Here is an 18,112-nt window from a genome sequence, read left to right as displayed (position 1 = left end):
CCAAAAAAAGCTAAGCATAAATCCGGTCAATGTGAGTCCTGGTCTGTCCCCGCAGAAAGGTGAACCCCCTCTGTGGCTGGAGTGAGCTCCTCTAAGCCGAACTCACTACAGACCTGTGCCAGGTAGTGCTCATTGTAAAAATGTTTCCTCTGACCTTTGGGAAAACGGGACCAGCGGTGCTCAGGCCAGCTGACATAATTAAAATCCGCCCCCCCCCCCCCAACAACAAACATCATGCAGCCCAGAGGAAGGGAGCCTTGGATCTTCCCTCTCATGCCTTAACTGGGGACCATACACACTAATATAGCAGTAACCAGTGCCACAGAGCACAAAGCCCACCAGAAATGCCCTCCCTGGTCTAAGCTCCACCACCTTCTGTACTCGCACCGCGAATGTGAAGAACACGACTCCAGCCCCATCATTCTTCCCTGTCCAGGAGGCCCTTCCTCCAATCACCCTCTGCCTATTGAGCTACCCTAGAGTTGTTAATGTGCATTTCCTGAACACCCACCATGGCCAAGTCCAGCTGCTCCAAGGCACTGAACATCAAGCACCTCCTCCTGGGCCCCCAAATCCCTGCCACCTTCCACAGGGCCACTTTCACAGATGCCCCTTCCCTGGTACTGCCCTTGCTCAGCTGCACAGAGGAGTGTTCATCCCCAATCCCTGCCCAGCAGCCCTCTGGCACCATTCCTGAGGGTCACCCTGCCTTGCTCTCTTCCTGTCATGTTGGGAAAGACAGCTCTCATCCTTACAGGTCAGTTGGGCCAACTAGGGGCAGAAGCCCATTCTATGTTTTTCTACCGCAGAGCCCAAGATCAAAGATTCGCTTTCAGTGCCATCCAGAGGGGAGGCAAGCAGGGCAATTTGCCCCAGGCCCCACAGGGGCCCCATGAGAATATAGTATTGCAACTTTTTTTTAATGGAAGGGGCCCCCAAAATTGCTTTGTTCCAGACCCCCTAAGGCAGTCCTGCTCATCTTGGGTGTAGACACCACTGTGCTCCCAGAGAACAATCCACCTCTGCACAAAGAGGGATGAAAAGACCTGCTAAAGTCTGGGATTGAACCAGGAACCTTTAGATTGTCAGTTTAACGCTCACCCAACTGAGCTACTTTGGCAGCTATATGAGAATGTTTTGGCCTGTTGCTTCTCTGCCCGGGAGGTTTTTGCAGCAGTTGCACACGAAAAGGACGTCATTGTGAGCGGCCCATGAAGACAAGACTCGCTTTTCCCTGCCTTGCTCAGCTTGACTTGCTGCCTCACCCTGTTCCTGCCCTAGTGCCCGGGTTGACCTGGTGGTGGAAGGGGACTGGGGGCCAGTGGCATGGGGAGGAAGTTGAGCTGGAGCCTGAGCTAGACTAGACCCTGGCGGTGAGAGTCTGGCCACCACTTGCTGCCCCACCCTGTTGTCCTGGCTTCCCCCACTGGGCGTCATTTCGGGAGGGAAGTGGGGCTTCTGCCTCCCCTCCCCGATTTTCACACCGCAGAGGAGTGCGAACAGGAAAACGAACGGCTGCTCCACACCCCCACCGGAGGAACCCGACGCCCTTAGCTGTGGGGAGTAAGAAGTGGCTGTTGGCTGACAGGGCCTGTCCCCGAGGAGCTGGAACAGCAGCTGCCGCCTCCCCCTCAGCTCCAGGCTGTGGGAAATGCTCATTGCCTGGCTGCATGGGCGGCTGCTACTCCGTGCTCGGGAGAGCGTCTGTATTGCTCTGTCAACCCCCCGTCTTCACTGAGCCAGTCTGGTAAGGTCCCAAGTTATTATCCCTACTTGAAAGAGGGAGAAGCTAAGGCTGAGAAAGGAGAATTGACTTGTCTTAGGTCACACAGTCAGTCAGTGGCAGAGTTGGGAATAGGACCCAAGAGCCCTGATTTTCAAACAAGCCATTGGATCTTGAATTTCATGCATTGAATGACCTGAGTAAAGTGCTCTCAGATGAGCTCCAGACCAACAACAGTGCACACTAATTATTCAGCAAGTATTTGAGGAGAACGGCAATGTTAGAGAGAATCATGAAGTGCTCAGAGACAATTAATGCAGAGAAGCAGCAAAATTCATCAAACATATGACTGGTTATGACTTATTTCCTTGGTCTTAAAAGAGAACAACAAGGACCTGAATCTCCTCCCTGTCAATAACCCCCTGCTCAGCCAATCAGGGTAGAGACAGGACGGACGGCTGAGGGTTCTCACCAGAGAGCCCAAAGGATGGCCCAGGTCACTGATGTGTATCATTGCCCAAGCAGTATTTCAGCCCCTCATTTTTGGGTGGACCTCAAGAGCGGGAGCTGCAGAGCACTCCCCCACAACACACACACACACACCTCTCTCTCCTGGTGTTGGGAGGGGAACAGGTGAAAGGACAAAAGAAGCAAGAGACAAAGAGAAAGGAGGAAGGGATTGATGGAGGAAAAGGTGAAACAAAAAGGACAAACCCTAATGTCCCCAGTGATTGTAAGGGACAAAATCCCAGGTGCGGAATAAAATTCTGCCTCCTTAAGCTCGTGTTTTCCATGCCTAGAATTCAACTGTCACCAGATGGATCAGACTGAACAGGTTTCAAACCTCGAGGAGGCTCTTACCTTCTAAACAGGGATGGCTGTTTTCTAGTAAAATCACTAAAAGGGATGGAGAAAACTCGAAAGAGGTTCCTCCTGGTGCTCACGTGAACCCGAATACTCTCTGTCCTGAAAGAGAGACCTCGAGAAGGAGACTTGCTGAAGCAAAGCAACAGGGGTCTCTGAGGTTTCCCTGGCCCCTCACCCCTGTCCTGCCTGGCTGATGTCAGCATCTCTCTGTGAGGTCACCACCTCCCCACCACCTTTGACCAATAGTCTGAGGTCCTGCAAAAAGCCTTTGTGATGTCACTGCCACACCCCTCCCTTGCTGTGCTAATGTCCTGCCCCTGCCCAGGCACTTTGGAGGTTTGAGCTACTCCCTGTGGATCACCCCACTCAAGGAGCGTTCGTTCTAGGAAGCAAGCCGGCTAGACAGGAAAACATCAGACGCTGCTTCCAATGCTACACTCAGTTTTTCAGAAATTAGTCAACTTTATGGCCAGAAGAGACCATTAGAGCATCTAATCTGACCCCCTGCATATCACAGGCCTCCTGTATGACACAATAGCTACTTTTGGGGCAAACACATTCCAGAGAGGCATCTAGTCTTCATTAAATGACATCAGGAGATGACAAATCTACCACTTTCCTTGGTAGCTTGTTCCTGTGGTGAATCATCCTCGCTGTTGAATATTTGCATCTTATTTGTAATATGAATTTGTATTTTTTCACCTTCCAGCCACTGGGTCTTGTTATGCCTTTCTCTGCTAGATTCAAGAGTCCTTTCATACCCAATCTTTTCTCTCCATTAAGGCCCATCAATGCTTCAATGAAATCACCTTTCAATCTTCTTTTGATAAGCTAAAAAGGTTGAGCTCGTTCAATAGCTCACTGGAAGGCATTTTTCTCCAGCCCTCAGAACATTTACTGGCTCTTTGGTCATCAGGTTCCTGAACTGCAGCTGGATGTGTCTCTTGTTCTTCTGCACAGCATAGCTGCTGGAGAAGAGGGATCTGCAAATGTACATTCATATGATACCTTTGTTTAATTGATGAAAACATAAATTGACACTTTGAGGATTGGAACTGATTTCAGCTGATGGACAGCTTTGCTAGGTTTTTATGCATTTGGACAGTGAAATGTTGAGTGTTTAAATCCATATCAAGCACCCCCGTATAGTGGAGCCCCTGAACATAATGAAGAATGGAAATGAAAATGTTTTCCTTTTTTTTTAAAAAAGAAAGAAGGTTATAAGAGGGCACTTGGGCTTAAATCAAGGATCACTTGATCTGTAATCAAGCACTCTACCACTAAGCTATACCCCCATGACCACAGGAGTATGGACTCATGATCTCCAGGACTTTGAAGGACAGACCCAGCTTCCTCAAGCTCCTTTGCCATTCCCAGACCACAGGTGGTTTTAAAAATGGAATTTATTAAACTTCTTAAATATGGTAAACACCACAGCTTGCACACCCACTGATATAGCTTCTCCCACTGACATAGCTGCCACCTCTTGGGGAAGTGGATTAACTGCACCCACAGGAAAACTCTCCCCCTTTAGCATAGAGCAGTGGTTCTCAAACTGTGAGTCAGGACCCCAAAGTGGGTCATAACCCTGTTTTAATGGGGTCACCAGGGCTGGCATTAGACTTGTTTGGGCCTGGGGCTGAAGCCAAAAGTCTGAGCCCCACCACCCAGGGCTGAATCCCTCAAGCTCTGGTTTTGCCCTCCCCCAACTGGATAAGAGGGCACAGTGTGAAATGTTTGGGGACCACTGGTTTAGGGTGACGTTCTCAATCACTTCTATGAAGTCCAATAAAAGCGATTCCTCACCCACCTACCCCTCCATCAGGACTGACTAGGTATGTTCTGCTGCCCTTCACTCATGCAGGAAGGATAATAACATTTCATTCCACTCAATCCTAAAGTGATTTGTAACCCACCACCAGCCAAAACTGGTCATTTTGGGAAAGCGGCCCCATCATGCTGCATACCTAGGCAGAGTAGGTGTGTCTGTGCAAACACGATCTGTTCCTGAAGTCTTTCCCCCAGCTCCTCACTAGATGTGAGGGGGGAGCTCATTCAGCCCCTGCTTCCGCTTAGTATTTAAAAATGCCTTATTGCCCCTGTCTCTGCTGACCTTAGATTTCTCCTCCTCTCCTTTTTTTTTACAGTTCAGATGAGGTGGCTGAGTGGTTAAGGTGATGGACTGCTAATCCATTGTGCTCTAAACGCATGGGTTCAAATCCTGTTTAAATCCCATCCTCATTGGATGCATTTAGTCTTCACCCATCCTTTATAGAAAACCTTCTCCCCCTTTGGTACAATGGCAGATCAAACAATGTTGCTTCTTGCAAACAGAAACTCAGAACTCCCTTGCTTTAAATAAAATGTCTAAAACCCAGATTTCTAAAAAAAAATAATTCTCTAGTGCTGTATTTCTTAGTTTTTATCTCAAAAGGGAACATCCTCATTTTGTCCCCCAAACACCCTGGGACATACCCAAATTATTAAAATATCCTCAACCCAAGCAAGGCCAGAGCAGTGAACCAGAGCTAGTGTCTAGACCAAGCTGTTCTGAAGGAGGCAACTCAAACATTTTCTCCCTGCTTCCCTTGGCAAGGTCTGACTGAGAAAACAAAATTCCCCAGACTGAAAATTTTCTGCTGAAACACCCATACTAGTCTGTTTGGGGACTTTGATTTGAATGTATTATTGTTATTATTCTCTTCTGATTTATCTCAGTTCAGTGTTTGCTGTCCAGATGTGTTTACAGGTATTGAGTTGTGGGGGAGAGAGGCCAATTCATAATGTCTCTACCCCCCTTTCATAGTTTCTTCCAACTTGCTAGGAAGCTCCTTTGCTACGATGTGAGTCAAGCAGTGCCCATTGTCTCTGTGCTATCTCGGAGAAGCCTGCGTTGTACACGGTTCCTGGGATAGTCCTTGGGAGTGTGGATCCCTTCAATGGGCCAGCAGTGAGTCTGGCTCCTCCATTGTCACACCTGAAAGGCTGGTGGGGGGCATTTCTCAACCTCATAACATATCTCAGTAACACACACAGAGCAAAACTTCATAACTTCCCAACCAATGCGAGCACACACAATCCAACATAATATTAATGTTCAACAGAGCAAGACTTCTGAAATGATACCTCACCAGGCAGACTTTGTACAAACCATCTCATCATTATATGAGAGTAGTGAATATGGGGCTTCCAGGTGCTGCTTTGAGCACAGCGTGCCACACCTGGGTTTACATTGCAATGGAGACGTACCTTTTGAGTCCATCTCTCCTGGGATAAAGATGGCAGCAGGGCTGGCCTGGGTCATCTGACTTGGGCTCATGGAGCTAAAGCTGAGGGGCTAAAAACTGTGGTGCAGATATTTGTGTTGATGCTGAAGCCTGGGTTCAGAAACCCTCATGGGGCCTCAGAGGTTGGGCTCAAGCCCATTTGTCTGGACTGTAATTTTATAGAGGTTGGGAGGGAGTTTAGCAAGTGGAAATGGTAAAACTGCATTGAGGGGAGTGGACCACTGACCTATCAGCTCTTAACACCCAAACTTTCAGTAACTCTGTGATCAGTTCCTGTGAATGTAATTTAAACCATAGGTCCATCTAGCTCTGAATCTTGTCTTCTGACAGTAGCCAATACCAGGTGCCCCAAAAGCCACTACCCACAGCACCACTGGGATTTGAACCCAGAATCTCATGTTTATAGGACAGGTGTTTTAATTAGTTAAGCCATGATGTTTGCTGTTACTTAAAGCATCGTGTCTGCCCACACCTGAATCTCTGCCAATCCCCACTGGGCCCTGACAAGTGTTGTTCGTGTTTGGATTCTGTAAAGCAGAGGAGTAGGTGAAGTTTTGCTCCCAAGGTGTGTGTGTGATTCTTTGGACAGGTCTACACTACAAAATTAGATTGGAGTAATTACAATACTTAGGCTGACAATGCAGTTCTATCAACCTAATCCTGGTATAGATAGCAACTCAGCTGTCAGAACTTGCTGGAGCTATGAAAGGGGAGGGGCCCAACCTCTGTAACAGGAATGCAGGGCAGGTGAGTTCATGGCAGGCATGTTGGGATACTGGTGGAAGCCAGTTATGGTGATATAATGAACAGCAGCATTTACACTGACAATTTGTTACTTTAAGTTTGCTGAACAAAGCTCTAGGCCTCTCGTCAAGGTGGTTTTATTTTGTCACCAAAACAGGGCAGTTTTGTCACCAGACGTGGTATTGCAGTGTGTGCACCAGCTACAAGCTGCCAACCGAGGGACCGTTGTGTTTTTTTCACACACCTGAGCAATATAATGATGCTGAAGTAACTTTGTAGTGCAGACCTGGCCAAAGATTCAGTCACACACACAAACACACACACAGCTTGCAAGGAAAATGTCACCTGCTCCTCTGCTTTGCAGAATCCAAACACAAGCAAAGCTTTTCAGGCCCCGGTGGGGATGGCAGGGAGTCAGATGTGGGCAGACACTGAGTTTTAGCTACAAGCAGGCATCACGGCTTAGCTGGCTAAAGCACCTGCTTTGTAAACAGGAGATCCTGGGTCCAACTCCTCGTGGTGGCTTGTTGTTTAACTTTTGGGGCACCTGGTATTGGCTGCTGTCAGAGGATAAAACACAGAGCTAGATGGGCCTTTGGTCCAGCCTAGTATGGCTGTTTAAATTACACTCCCAGGCACTGATAACAGAATTACTGAAAGTTTGGGAGTTAAGAGCTGATAGGTCAGTGGTCCAGCCTGTCACAGATGATCCCCTCCTTCTGGGACAGGGGCAGGTCTGGGCTCTCACACCAAATGGCTCCTTATGGCTCCCAGAATCTGTGAGCAGCTCATTTAGTTTGCACCGAGGGTTGAGTCCTGCTTTGTGCACCGTGTGTGAGAATGAAAATCCTAAACCGCCCTTTGAAATAACGAATGCAGCAGGACGTGTTATTGTCCCTGCCCCAAAGCAGACAGACCAATGGAGAAATGCCGTTGAGTCCAGGGTAATACTCCACTGCCATTTTACCTTTTTTCACTTGCTAAACTCCCTCCCAACCTTGAGGACTTCTAGAGCCCAATACTGAGCTTGAGCTGAGATGTCTACAGTGCAAATTTAACACCCCACGGCCCTAGCCTGGGAGCCTGCACTGGCACGGGACAGCGCTGGGTGTTTCATTGCAGTGTGGACATAGCCTGGCATTATGTCTACACTGCCATTAACACACCCACGTCACTATTCTCAAACCCTGGGTCAGTTGATTCAAGCTTGTGGGGCTTGTGCTGCAGGGTTATAAAATGACAGTGTAGACACTTGGGCTTGAGTTGTGGCTGAGTGATTAAGGTGATAGATTAGAAATCCATTGGTGGCTCCCTGCTCGGGGTTGAGTCCTGTCAACTATGGAGGAACTTGCGGTTATGTGGCTTTACTTAAAGCATTTTAATTAAACTGCTGTTGCGTATCCACACTATGCGGCTTGTGTCACCAGAGCACATCCACGCTAGCAACTCTTGGATCGCCACCGAGAGCAGTGCACTGTGGGCAGCTATCCCACTGTGCAACTGGCTGCAGGGTGCTTTGGGAAGGGTTTTCAATGTCTCATAGGCTGGTACAGCATCACATCCTACTACACTGACAGCCGCTTTTCACCTGAAGTGTGTGTGGTGGGGCAGAGACGGGGGGGGGGAAGAGGCAGTGTGTGTATTAGAGAATAGTGAGTAGGCACCATGGCTTAGCTGATTAAAGCACCTGTTTCGTAAACAGGAGACCCTAGGTTCAACTCCCAGTGGTGCCTTATTGACTGGTTGTTGGAGCATATGGTATTGGCTACTGTCAGAAGACAAAATAAGGAGTTAGAGCTACCTTTGGTCTAGCACAGGGTGGCTGTTTTTATGGTTTAAATTACACTCACAGGCACTGATAACAGAGTTACTGAAAGTTTGGGAGTTTGGAGCTGGTAGATGAGTGTTCTAAGCCCCTCACAGATGACCCACTCCCTCTGGGACGGGGCAGGTCTGAGCTCTCACACCAAATGGCTCATTGGGGCTGCTAGAATCTGTGAGCAGCTCATTTAGTTTCCACCAAGGGTTGAGTCCTGCTTTGTGCACCGTGTGTGAGAATGAAAATCCTAAACCGCCCTTTGAAATAACAAATGCAGCAGGACATGATTCTGTCACTGCCCCAAAGCAGACAGACCAGTGGAGAAATGCCGTTGAGTCCAGGGTAATACTCCACTGTGGTTTTACCTTTTTCACTTGCTAAACACCCTCCCAACCTTGTGGGGTCCAGAGCCCGGTATTGAGCCTGAGCCGAGATGTCTACGGTGCAAATTTACCACCCCACGGCCCTAGCCTGGGAGCCTGCACTGGCACGGGACAGCCGTGGGTGTTTCATTGCAGTGTGGACATAGCCTGGCATTATGTCTACACTGCCATTAACACACCCAAGTCACTATTCTCAAACCCTGGGTCAGTTGATTCAGGCTTGTGAGGCTTGTGCTGCAGGGTTATAAAATTACAGTGTAGACACTTGGGCTTCAGCCCAGCCTCCGAGACCCCACGAGGGGTGAGGGTCTCCGAGCCTGGGCTCCAGTCTGAGCCCCAGGAGCCCAAATCAGATCATCCAGGCCAGCCAGGCCAGCGGGATTTTATCACAGTATAGATGCCCTCTCAGGGTATGTCTACACTGCAATGTAAGCCCAGGGTTAGCAGAAGTCATGTCAGCAGCCCCAACACATAAACATAAACCACAAGGGAAAGTCCCACCCCCAAATAAGCTGGGCAGTGTCCTTCTCCCTATGGTTTGTAAGTCCAGCAACCAAAAGTCCTTTAACATGAGCCATCCCCTCTCTGTACCCCACTCACAGCTGTTGTCCTTAGTCAGTGCAAGCCCCGAGGTGCCTCTGTAGAGTTCACCTGCCATCCTGGGTGGAAAAGGGGGAAAATAAGAAGGCACCGTACTCACTATGGTGTCTAGGGACTCACTCATCCCTCCACAGCCCCCCTGTCCTAATGTTGGTCTGACACCTACATTTTAGTGTTGGGACCCAGGCCCCGGCCCACTTGGCTATGGAACCCCTGTCCCCTGCCTAGCAAGTGCTATTGAATTGAGGGTGAGTCCCTCAGTCGGGGTCTGCCAAGCACAGTTGTGCTGCCCTCGATTCACACAGCAAGGATAACAACCCTTTATTTCTCCTGCCCCTGTAACATGGAGACTGGGAATCCAACACCAGCCACAAGTGATCATTTCGGCAAGCAACCCAACCTATTTCCAACATACTGTAAAATCCACATGCAGACTCACTGTCTTGTCCAGGCTACACTGCAGGGGCTATTCACAGGTGCGATCCCACTACTGATCGGCACGGGAGATTTGACCTGCTCTGTTTTCAACCTGGGCCGGTTCACCCCTCCTTAGGCAACCTGGGAACCCCAAGCTTCCCCGGGATCACCATATTGATGCTGAACTTAGTGCGGACACCCGATCGGCACAGCCCCCTGCAGCCCAGAACTCCTGAGCTCAAGTGATCCGCCGGCCTCAGCCTCCCCAGGAGCTGGGATCACAGGCACCAGCCACAGGGCCCGGCTGGTTACAGGGTCTCCCGCTTCCAACTTCAGGCTCAGCCTGGGAGCTCTGCGCTCTGAGCGGGTGGAAGTGGAGCCTGGAACTGAGCTGATGCACTGAGGGTTATTTGCACTGTGTGCTTCACATGGAGGTGAAAACACGGGGCACAGATCTTTGAGCACAACCCTCGTCCTGAGCAATGGGTGAGGCTGCATAAAGAGAGACCGGCTCCCCCTGGCGGGGCTGCATAAGAACATAAGAACATAAGAAAGGCCGTACCGGGTCAGACCAAAGGTCCATCTAGCCCAGTATCTGTCTACCAACAGTGGCCAATGCCAGGTGCCCCTGAGGGAGTGAACCTAACAGGCAATGATCAAGTGATCTCTCTCCTGCCATCCATCTCCATCCTCTGACGAACAGAGGCTAGGGACACCATTCTTACCCATCCTGGCTAATAGCCATTTATGGACTTAGCCACCATGAATTTATCCAGTCCCCTTTTAAACATTGTTATAGTCCTAGCCTTCACAACCTCCTCAGGTAAGGAGTTCCACAAGTTGACTGTGCGCTGCGTGAAGAAGAACTTCCTTTTATTTGTTTTAAACCTGCTACCTATTAATTTCATTTGGTGACCCCTAGTTCTTGTTTTATGGGAATAAGTAAATAACTTTTCCTTATCCACTTTCTCAACATCACTCATGATTTTATATACCTCTATCATGTCCCCACTTAGTCTTCTCTTTTCCAAACTGAAGAGTCCTAGCCTCTTTAATCTTTCCTCATATGGGACCCTCTCTAAACCCCTAATCATTTTAGTTGCTCTTTTCTGAACCTTTTCTAGTGCTAGAATATCTTTTTTGAGGTGAGACCACATCTGTACACAGTATTCGAGATGTGGGCGTACCATGGATTTATATAAGGGCAATAATATATTCTCAGTCTTATTCTCTATCCCCTTTTTAATGATTCCTAACATCCTGTTTGCTTTTTTGACCGCCTCTGCACACTGCGTGGACATCTTCAGAGAACTATCCATGATAACTCCAAGATCTTTTTCCTGATTAGTTGTAGCTAAATTAGCCCCCATCATGTTGTATGTATAGTTGGGGTTATTTTTTCCAACGTGCATTACTTTACATTTATCCACATTAAATTTCATTTGCCATTTTGTTGCCCAATCACTTAGTTTTGTGAGATCTTTTTGAAGTTCTTCACAATCTGCTTTGGTCTTAACTATCTTGAGTAGTTTAGTATCATCTGCAGACTTTGCCACCTCACTGTTTACCCCTTTCTCCAGATCATTTATGAATAAATTGAATAGGATTGGTCCTAGGACTGACCCTTGGGGAACACCACTAGTTACCCCTCTCCATTCTGAGAATTTACCATTAATTCCTACCCTTTGTTCCCTGTCCTTTAACCAGTTCTCAATCCATGAAAGGACCTTTCCTTTTATCCCATGACAGCTTAATTTACATAAGAGCCTTTGGTGAGGGACCTTGTCAAAGGCTTTCTGGAAATCTAAGTACACTATGTCCACCGGATCCCCCTTGTCCACATGTTTGTTGACCCCTTCAAAGAACTCTAATAGATTAGTAAGACACGATTTCCCTTTACAGAAACCATGTTGACTATTGCTCAAGAGTTTATGTTTTTCTATGTGTCTGACAATTTTATTCTTTACTATTGTTTCAACTAATTTGCCCGGGTACCGACGTTAGACTTACCGGTCTGTAATTGCTGGGATCACCCCTAGAGCCTTTTTTAAATATTGGCGTTACATTAGCTAACTTCCAGTCATTGGGTTCCGAAGCCGATTTAAAGGACAGGTTACAAACCTTGGTTAATAGTTCCGCAACTTCACATTTGAGTTCTTTCAGAACTCTTGGGTGAATGCCATCTGGTCCCGGTGACTTGTTAATGTTGAGTTTATCAATTAATTCCAAAACCTCCTCTAGTGACACTTCAATCTGTGACAGTTCCTCAGATTTGTCACCTACAAAAGCCAGCTCAGGTTTGGGAATCTCCCTAACATCCTCAGCCGTGAAGACTGAAGCAAAGAATCCATTTAGTTTCTCCGCTATTACTTTATCATCTTTAAGCGCTCCTTTTGAATTTTGATCATCAAGGGGCCCCACTGGTTGTTTAGCAGGCTTCCTGTTTCTGATGTACTTAAAAAACATTTTGTTATTACCTTTGGAGTTTTTGCCTAGCCGTTCTTCAAACTCCTCTTTGGCTTTTCTTATTACACTCTTGCACTTAAGTTGGCAGTGTTTGTGCTCCTTTCTATTTGCCTCACTAGGATTTGACTTCCACTTTTTAAAGGAAGTCTTTTTATCTCTCACTGCTTCTTTTACATGGTTGTTAAGCCATGGTGGCTCTTTTTTAGTTCTTTTACTGTTTTTCTTAATTTGGGGTATACATTGAAGTTGGGCCTCTATTATGGTGTCTTTAAAAAGGGCCCACGCAACTTGCAGGGATTTCACTTTAGTCACTGTACCTTTTAACTTTTGTCTAACTAACCCCCTCATTTTTGTATAGTTCCCCCTTTTGAAATTAAAGGCCACAGTGTTGGGCAGTTGAGGTGTTCTTCCCACCACAGGGATGTTGAATGCTATTGTATTATGGTCACTATTTCCAAGCGGTCCTGCTATAGTTACCTCTTGGACCAACTCCTGCGCTCCACTCAGGATTAAATCTAGAGTCGCCTCTCCCCTTGTGGGTTCCCATACCAGCTGCTCCATGAAGCAGTCATTTAAAGTATCGAGAAATTTTATCTCTGCATTTCGTCCCGAAGTGAAATGTTCCCAGTCAATATGGGGATAATTGAAATCCCCCACTATTATTGGGTTCTTAATTTTGATAGCCTCTCTAATTTCCCTTAGCATTTCATCATCACTATTACTGTCCTGGTCAGGTGGTCGATAATAGATCCCTAATGTTATATTTTTACTAGAGCATGAAATTTCTATCCATAGAGACTCTATGGAACCTGTGGATTCGCTTAAGATTTTTACTTCATTTGAATCTACACTTTCTTTAACATATACTGCAGCGGCTCTTCACAGGGGCAGTCCCACTGCCCAATGGGTACCAGAGTTTTGCCAGCCTCCCTTCCTGGGCTGACCTGGTTCCCCTCTCCCGAGGGGGAACTGGTGACCCTAAACTTCCCAGAAAGCAGCATAGCGAGACTAATCTGAGCACAGACACCTGCTCAGCACCCCGGGGTGCAGCCCTGAACTCTGGCAATCAGCTACACTCAGCTGCCCACCCAACAAGCGTTACACGCAGGAGCCTTCGTGCCCCGCGTGTTCAGGTCCCTCCCAGCGCCAGCTTTAAACTCTGCTGCTCAGTTCTAAGCGTTGGCCACACGGGGGCAGCCTAGAGCTCAGCCAACGCCTCCCGTTGCTGGTTGCATTTCCCGCTCCTCGTGGCAGGTTCACACCCCGCAGGCAGATCTCTGAATCGGAGCCGAACGGTTCCCCAAATCCAGCGCTTTAGCAGCAGCTTTGCTAGGAAAGCGCTGACGTCCCCAAGTAAAGTAAGAGCCAGAGCGCTGTGTCCAGGATCTTCTATTGGGCCCCTCACTGTGGTGTCTGTCAGGCGCAAGGAGAAGCCAGGGAAATGTTTTCATGGCGTTTAAGGGCAGAAGGGGCCATTAGCTCAGCTAGTCTGACCCCCGAATAACACAGAATTACACCATGACACATATTGATCCCACAGAGCTTAGATAGATCAAAGCGTTTCAGCTCTCAGGAAGGAGGCTAAACTGGGTGCCAGAGGCAGCGAACAAGGGGCCCCCAAGGCAATGGCAGGGAACTGACGAGGTGAAATATGCCCAGATGATCCCAGCAGGCAACCCACCCCCATGCTGCAGAGGTGGGAGTTCCTGTTCCTCCTGCCCTTAAGAATCTCTGGTGGTAAGTGGGTCCCCCCAGTTCCCCAGATAAGAATCCTCCATGTGATTTCCCTGGCTTCACCTCCAGATAAGAACATTCTGTGGAGGGGGTGGGAGGAAGGTTGTCTGGCAGATCTGTAAAGGGGGACTGTGTCTCCCTGTCTGGCCCAGGCTCCTTGGAGGAAGTGATATCAGTGTGTCTGGCTGTCTCCATTCTTCCCGCCCATAAGAATCCCTGGTGTGTGGGTGCACCCTAGACCATTAAGGATCTCTGGTGGGTGGGTGTCTCTCTCCCCCTAGTCAGGATCTCTGGGGCGTGCCTGTATAAAAAGAGACTTTGACTCACCCAGGCTGGGCTGCCATCATGGAACAGACCAGGTCCTTCTGTGGAGGGTTTGCGTTCCTCCAAGGACGTGATCTCAGTGTGTGTGGGTGTCCCTGTCCATTCAACCCTTAACAATCCCTGGTGCGTGGGTGCGCTGGGCCCCATTATAATCCCCTCTGTCTTACCCCCCATGAGGGATCCGGTGGATGTGGGTGTTCTCCATGCTACGGGGGGTGTCTGGTGCCCCTGTCCCTCCTGGTTAATGGAGTGTGTGGGTGTCCCCCAGCTCGTTAAGGATCCGGGTTGTGCGGATGCCCCCGTTCTTCTCATTAAGAATGGTGCAACGGAGCATATGGGTGTGTCCCCCACCCCATGAACTAGCTCCCATGTGTGGTTCCCCTGCCCCCATCCAGGCTCTGTGGTGTGTGGGTGTCGCTGTTCCTTTTTTCAAGTGTTGCAGAGGGGTGTCCCTCCTCCCAATTCAGAATCCCCAGCGTGTGGGTGCTCCCATCCCCCCATCCAGGCTCTGCGGGGGGTGTCTGTATAAAAAGAGACCGTGTCTCACTATCTTGCCCAGGCTATGCAGCAGTGGCTAATCACAGGTGCAACCCCACTACTGACCAGCATGGGAGTTTTGACCTGTGCCGGTTCACCCCTCCTTAGGCAACCCAGGGACCCCAAGCTTCCCCGCGATCACCATATTGATGCTGAACTTAGTGCGGACACCTGATCGGCACAGCCCCCTACAACCCAGAACTCCTGAGCTCAAGCGATCCGCCAGCCTCAGCCTCCCCAGGCGCTGGGATCACAGGCACCAGCCATGGGGCCTGGCTTGTGTTATAGCCTGGCAGCTGGAGCTTTAAACTCTGCTTGTGAGCTCTGTGCCTTGGCCAGACGGGGACAGCCTGGAACTGGGAAATGCTCCTGCTTCCCCCGCCCCCATCTCATGTCGAGCTGCAGGCGCCGCTGTCCTCCCAGGTAAGATCCCAGATGTTTTGGTGCCGCCATCCTGCGTCCAGGTGTCCAGGTACCTCTGCCCCCCATACAGAATCCTGGGTGTGTGGGTGTCCGTCCCTCTGCAGAGGATCCCGGAGTGTGGATGCCCTTGTCCACCCCTACAAGATCCTGGGTGTGTGGGTGCCACTCTCCCTCCCAGTAGATCTCTGGTGTGTGGGTCCCCAAGGTGTGAGTGCTCCCATCCCCCGATACAGGCTGGTGGGGGGTGGGGTTATAACTGGCTCTCTCTGTCCTGCCCAGGCGGTGCTACAGCAGCTGTTCACAGGGGCAGCAACCCCACTGTCATTCTGCAGCTTTAACCTGCTCCAGGGGTGACTTGCTTCCCCCTCCTTTGGGAGCCCGGGGACCCCGAACTTCCCAGAGTCACCTAATTGATGCTGAGCTGAGCTGTCCCTTGTGCAAAGCAGGAGGCCAAATTCCAGGGAAACAATGGACAAGCAGGGGGCCCTGGGCACATCCAGCCCTGGCCGTGAGATGTTCCCTCCCCTTTTCTTTATGCCCCTGTTGTTATTTCATGGATTGTCTGGGATGGGGGAAAAGCTGAGTTCACTCCAGGTGGAGGGGAAAAAGGACCCTGAAAATCTCAGTACCCAACCCCTGCTACCAGGATCACCGAGGTGCTGGGAATCTGCATGGGAAAGGGACGGTGTGAATTGTCAAGGTGGGAATGAATAACAATCTACAACAAGATCCACCTCATTAATCACTGACAAGGCTAATCCTGCCGCAGATAGAAGGGAAACTGGGAGTGATTCTTTGCTGTTCAGCCATGGAAACAGTGACCCAATTGCACTGCAGTGAATGTGCTGGGGAAAGCTGGACTTTACAGGCAGGTGGAAAGAGCAGACCCTAGAAACACCTGAAGCTCCCCACAGCACTTCTGCCACCGGGGTCAGCTGTTGAGCGACTCACAGCGCCGCTCCCCTCCCATTACATTCCAGGAGGGGGTGGCAGCACCCCCCACCCAATGCAGGGGAGAGGGCTGAGTGTATCTCTGCACCCTGAGCCCAGGGCACCCACTCTCTCTGCCCCACACATTGAATCTGGCCTTGCAGCAGAGTGACCCCTAAGAACCAGCAACTTCCAGGACAGCAGATTTGGCCTCAGAGCAGGGAATGTGTCCCTCATGCTGCTTTTAGGCCACTAGGTGCTCTGGAAACAAGAGGGCTCTGAATGTAACCTATAGCACAAATGGCCCATCTGGGGATGTAGCTCAGTGGTAGAGCACATGCCCAGAGGTCCTGGGTTCAATCCTAGCATCTCCAGGTTCTTTTCGCCCTGCTGCTTTGCTCCTGCCCTGCAGGAGTTTCAATCCTGCTCAGTGAGGGGCAAGTGCCAACTGCATGGAAGGTCTGGGGGGGGGGTTCTGCTCCTAAGTCTCCTCTGCACATTTAAGATTCCTACCTGCTGTGCTGCTTGGGACAAGGGTAGATGAGAAGGGCAAATCCTCCAGCACTGGAGGGAAAGGTCCCATCTGCAAAGACAAGACTTATTTCTTGTCTGGGCCCAATCTTTTCACCTGCTATAGCCCTTGTTCCAGCTCAGGTGGTAGCTAGGGGATGTCTCATGACTGCAGCATGTTTGTTCAGTTCCACCCTCTTATAGAGCTTTGGTACAAGGCAGGAATCTTTTGTCTCTCTCCTGGGGAAGAGCCCCAGGTTTAAGATGGATTCCTGTACCAGGTGACATGGTCACATGTCCCGTGAGACACACCCCCCCCCAAGCCTTCATTCTTCCTGGCCTGACTCACAGATGGTGCAGGACAGAGCCATCTCCAGTCAATTGTCCTGGTTAATGGGAGCCATCAAGAGTCCAAACCACTATTAATGGCCCACACTTTGCATCATTACAACAGGACCTCAGAGTTATAGTTCATATTTCTAGTTTCAGATCCAAGAATGATCGGTTCATACAATAGGATGAACACACACCGTAGATTATAAGCTTTGTAATGATACCTTACAAGAGACCTTTCGCATGAAGCATAGTCCAGTCACTTTATATTCACACTCATTAGCATACTTTAATAAAATCCTATGGAGTGCAACTTCACAACAGGGAAAGGGTTTTACTGTGGCACCTGGGAACAGTTGAGTTGCATGTTCAGGCTGTGGTATGAGTTCCTTCACGTTTCTCGTAAGCACACAGGGACCTTCGCGGGTGCTCTCGATACAGGAATGGCCCAGATATGATAAAGTGATGGGAATTGCATTTTCCTTTTTTATTTCTGTATTTCCAATGACATTTCTGTTTGTGATTTCGTTTTGCTTTGTATAACCGTGTTTTCTCCTGGATTTGATATTTAACAAAAAAAAGAATACGGCCTCAGGGCACCAGATGGAGGAGCAGGCGGGGCTAGGACTGCTAAGAGAGCCAGAGTAGCAGGTTTTCTGTATAGTTTCCTGCCCTCATTTTTCTTGACTAGTTTCTCTTCTGTACAAAATTTGCTTTTTGTAGAGTGTGAGCCTGGCTAGCTCATTTGGCAGCGCATCAGCCTTCTAATTTGAGGATCCAGGGTTCAAGTCCCTGGTGAGGCAAAGAAACACTTTCCCCCTGTGACATACCCAAAGAGTTTTAGAAGGACTCTCCTTGACTTTAGTTTTTCCTTTTCAGGACATGGCCTTTCCCAGGAAGGGCCCTTTACTGCCTGGGACTGAAGGTGCTACTGCCTCACCTGTCCACTGGCCTCACAGTCTGGAGGAAGAAAGGCCTCTGGGCCTGCAGCAAAGTGCTGTGTGCTGACTTTTTC

General features: G+C 49.2%; 3 non-coding genes across 3 annotated transcripts; 1 reads left to right on the top strand and 2 right to left on the bottom strand.

Annotated features, from left to right (window-relative positions):
• Positions 1–1,047: 1,047 nt before the first annotated feature.
• On the bottom strand, positions 1,048–1,120 carry TRNAV-GAC. The gene has a single exon. It is a non-coding gene; the product is annotated as a tRNA-Val (tRNA).
• A 2,693-nt stretch (positions 1,121–3,813) lies between these two features.
• Positions 3,814–3,885, bottom strand: TRNAC-ACA. The gene has a single exon. It is a non-coding gene; the product is annotated as a tRNA-Cys (tRNA).
• Positions 3,886–8,280: 4,395 nt separating this feature from the next.
• Positions 8,281–8,354, top strand: TRNAT-CGU. The gene has a single exon. It is a non-coding gene; the product is annotated as a tRNA-Thr (tRNA).
• The last annotated feature ends 9,758 nt before the right edge of the window (positions 8,355–18,112 follow it).

Source organism: Mauremys mutica, unplaced genomic scaffold, assembly GCF_020497125.1.
Source record: "Mauremys mutica isolate MM-2020 ecotype Southern unplaced genomic scaffold, ASM2049712v1 001432F_np12_obj, whole genome shotgun sequence".
In the NCBI taxonomy this organism is placed as follows: Eukaryota; Metazoa; Chordata; order Testudines; family Geoemydidae; genus Mauremys; species Mauremys mutica.
Note: the sequence above shows the minus strand (reverse complement) of the source record. Positions and strands in the feature narration are given on the sequence as shown.